This window comes from Mesoplodon densirostris, chromosome 8 (genome assembly GCF_025265405.1).
Source record: "Mesoplodon densirostris isolate mMesDen1 chromosome 8, mMesDen1 primary haplotype, whole genome shotgun sequence".
NCBI classification, from domain to species: Eukaryota; Metazoa; Chordata; class Mammalia; order Artiodactyla; family Ziphiidae; genus Mesoplodon; species Mesoplodon densirostris.
This window is the reverse complement of record NC_082668.1, coordinates 37,102,915-37,107,218: the sequence shown is the minus strand read 5'-3', so window position 1 is coordinate 37,107,218 and position 4,304 is coordinate 37,102,915. Positions and strand designations below refer to the sequence as shown.

Genomic DNA, 4,304 nt, shown 5'->3' with positions numbered 1-4,304 from the left:
CAGGGAAGCCCCACTTCTGCTTCTTGACACTGCATGACACAGGACCCAGGATCTCAGTCACAACGGTTGGAACCTACCCTGACTTCAGTGCCTAACAAGACTATCATATTGTATAGGTGAGTAGAGGGTAGGTACAATCAAAACAACATCCTGGGTATATTTTAGTCTATCTTTTCTTCTTTTGTCTTAACAACTGCTGCCATTTATTGAATTCTTTCTGTGGTCCAAATACCTTTTCCCCCCAAAATATGGAACACTTCATGAATTTGCACGTCATCCTTGAACAGGGGCCATGCTAATCTTCTCTGTATTATTCCAATTTTAGTATATATGCTGCTGAAGCGAGCACTATTTTGGCTTATCTTAAACATTCCAAGTGGTATCTAACATCAAAAACTTGTTTTGCAAATACAGTTCCTTTTGGTTTGGTTGGTTACTTTCTTCCCTGATGTGTCTTGATAGGATTAATGTTCCTCTCAACCTTAATCTCCCTCGCTTATATTTCCCTTACCTCTTAACATATAACTGAATTAGAATGTTTTTTGCTCTTCTTGAGTATTACCCCCAAACCAAAACCACAAAAAGGCATTATACAAATACAAAAAAAAAATTTTTTTTAAGGAAACAAAAAGGCAGCTATAAGGCCAAAACCAAACCAAACCAAACAACAAAACAGCAAAAAAAAAAAAAAAACCAAAAGAAACTCCCCAATTACCACAAGCAGCACCATAATAAAGAAAGTTAGAAGACAAAATGAAATGAGAAAAATATCTGCAATGTATGAACATAGGTCAATTTTGTTAATATATGAATCTTTCTTAAGAGTCAATGAGGAAAAGAAACAAATCCCAGAAGAAAAATGAATTAAAGGCATGAACGAGCAGTTGACTAAGAAGAATACAAATGAACAAAACACATATGAAAAAAAGATTTAATCTTACTAGTTTTTTTTTAATTTTTAAAGTTATTTTTAAATACAAATTAAGATATATTGAGAATTTTTGCTTATCAGATTGGGGGAAAAATTTAAAAGAATTATAAAACCTGATAGGAATGTGATTGAATCTTCCTGGAAAAAAAATTGATGATAAAGATGAAAAGCTTGTACAATGTGCTTCATTAACTCTCACACAGATCCATGAGTAAACGTGTACAGTTTGTGGGATGGGGTGAGGAGTGGGAAGCAATGTGAAGGTCCATTATTAGGGAATGAAGAAGTAAAATGCATGCATACAGTGGAATGCCATGCAGCAATTATAATAAATTAGCTGTATTTTTATATAACATGATCATATCTCAAATTCATAGTACTTAAGGTTAACACGTAAGAAACAAAATGAGATTTTTAGCGCAGCATCACTTGTATATCTTAAAAGCACATGTATACAACACCACGATGAGTTTTTCAGATACACATATTTCTACATAGACGAATGGACAGTGAATTTAAAGGATAGATATTAAATACACTAGGATGGGTACCTGGGAGAGAGGCAGATGGGGGATAAAGAGAATAAAAATAGCACGAAATAACATATAAGAGAAGTCTTACTTGGACTACTAAGCCATGAACTGAAGTGTGTGAGAAACTCAACTTGGGGCAGCTGAGGTGCCTGTCCATGGAACCAGGAATTGTACTTCTGCTAGAATTTATTCTATGACAATAGTTAGCCTCTGTTGACTTTCTACTTTTTAAAAGCCTGAAGTAAAACATATTTCACAATCAAAAATCTTTGATTTTGATCAAAGATTAAACGTAAAGCCTGATGGTTTTCCACACAGTGAACACACTCATATCATCAACTCCCAGATCAAGAAACAGAACCTTTTCAATTCCTTGAAGTTTTTTGAGCCATTACTGGCCTCCATCAAAGGTAACCACTATTCTGATCTGCCACACCACAGATTAATTTTATCTGTTTAACCTTCCTATAAATGGTATCTCTTTTGTGTCTCCTTCTTTCTTTCTCTATTATGTTTGTGAGATTAACCCATGTTTTTGCAAGAAACAGTATAATTTTTTTAATCATATAAACTGGATTAATTTGAGTATGTTTAAAATAGTCAAGAAACTTTCCAAAGGTTCTTAGGTATGTTAATGTGTTTTGGACACCTAACATACCAATTACAAATAGTTCTTACATTGTCACTAAAACCCAGCACAGTATATAATAGCCAATTTTTAAAAACAAACCTTGAATCCTGAAAATGCAAGTACTTCTAATAAAGAAGTCACTAAGACTAACATAACAGCTTTAGTGCCTACAGATAATGAGACTATGCTAGATATTCTGCAACAGACCATGGGGTGATACAAAGACAACACATAGCCTCTAGACTCAAAGAACTTGTGGGTCAAAGTGATATCATGACAATAACATGCAAACCAGGCTTCTTTCAACACAGACGTCATATGTAACCTCCCTCTGGTTGCAGGTACTACATTACTCGGTTGTTTTACAACTGAAGACCGAAACCAGTTAATATCTACAGTAATGGAAGAACAAAGAACAAGTCCATGCTTTTTTCTAGATTTCTGTTTTCAAACCCTACTTGATTCAATAAGAGTATCTATGCTGACTGAGGCCATTCGTTCACGCAATGAGTATATAGATTTAAAATGTTTGCCTTAAAAGTCTCTTCTGTTCAGGACCATAGTGTCAGGCTCAGCAAAGGCACAGGCCTATTTCTTCTACTTAAGTGGATCTTCTTTTTCTGCTCGTGTGAATGACCTTCTAATCCTCACCTTGCTTCACTGAATTGCTGACTCTATTCCATCAAAAAGTGTACATTGGGGCCTCCCTGGTGGCGCAAGTGGTTGAGAGTCCGCCTGCCGATGCAGGGGATACGGGTTCGTGCCCCGGTCTGGGAGGATCCCATATGCCGCGGAGCGGCTGGGCCCGTGAGCCATGGCCGCTGAGCCTGCGCGTCCGGAGCCTGTGCTCCGCAACGGGGGAGGCCACAACAGTGAGAGGCCCGCATACCGCAAAAAAAAAAAAAAGTGTACATTGGTAAGGAACAACAATAAAATGACTTCTTAATGGCAAAATTAACTCATCAAAAGAAACAGAATAGTAATCTTGTACTATTCATATTAAAAAAGTAATCCTCTGCAGTTCCATGCACTGAGGCACTACAGATTGCTATATTGTTGTCAGTTGATAACTGGTAATCACACTTAATGGGGAGAGAAACAGTATAATATTTTAATGTTCAAACGTCACAATTTATTCATTCTACTATTGATGAACTTCAAGTTGCTCTCAGTTTTTTATTATTATGAATAAGGCTGCTATGAACATTCTTGTCCATGTCTTTTTGGACAAATGCATGCTTTTGTCTTTGGGGAAGAGGAGGACCAAGGAGTAGAATAGTTGGGCCATAAGATCTGTATATGATAAGCTTTAGTAGATACTGCCAACCAGTTTTCCAAATTGACTGTACCAATTTTTACTTCCACCAGCAGTATATGAGAACTTCACTTGTTTCACAACCTCAACAATACTAGTCTTTTTAATTTAAGCTATTCTGGTAGGTGTCTTGTTCTCACTATTTTTAATTTAAATCAGCTTCTGGATTTAATTTCTTTTAAAATCCAGATTACATTTTACTGCCTAATACTTCCATTTCTCTCTTAATAGTCCCAAGCCCCAGTGTCATCTCATCTTACTTATTGGTCAAATCCCCAGTGCAGATCAATCATTCTGACTTCTCTGCCTTGCACATCACCTACTGTTTACACCTGAAGGGAATTAATTATGCAGCAGTACAGATTGGTATCTTTATATATTGAGGGCCAACCTTAAGTGGGCTCTCTCTCCATCCCCGTTGCTGCTCTCCCAGTCCAGCCCATCTTGATCTCTTGTACATTACTGCAATAGCCACCTGAGCAGTCTCCTGGCTCCTCTTTCATCTATTCTCTAGAGGGATCTTTCCAAAACACAAATGTGATCACAAGATTCCCTGAATTACTCTTTAATGGCTTCCATTGTCTTCAGGATATAGTAAGATTCATTTCAGATCACATCTTTGACACTCCTTAAGCTGTCTCCCCTACACATCCTTGACATTCTATCTAGCTCAGTGTTTCTCAAATAGTTTTGACTTGGTTCCTACACATAATGAAACAAAAGTTTTTAAAACAAGATTTAACCTTTCTACAGTGATACACTCTGGTATTTTCCATTCTCTTTTATCCTATCTCATTTTACATGAAATATTGGCCATGACTAAAGGAACTGGTTTTATAACTACTGGGTTGCAACCAACACTTTGTAAAACATGTTAGCTCTACTATAGATCTT

At 36.7% G+C, this 4,304-nt stretch overlaps 1 non-coding gene across 1 annotated transcript; it reads right to left on the bottom strand.

The window, feature by feature from the left end:
* Positions 1–242: 242 nt before the first annotated feature.
* Positions 243–349, bottom strand: LOC132495563 (U6 spliceosomal RNA). The gene has a single exon (XR_009533293.1). It is a non-coding gene; the product is annotated as a U6 spliceosomal RNA (small nuclear RNA).
* Positions 350–4,304: the final 3,955 nt, after the last annotated feature.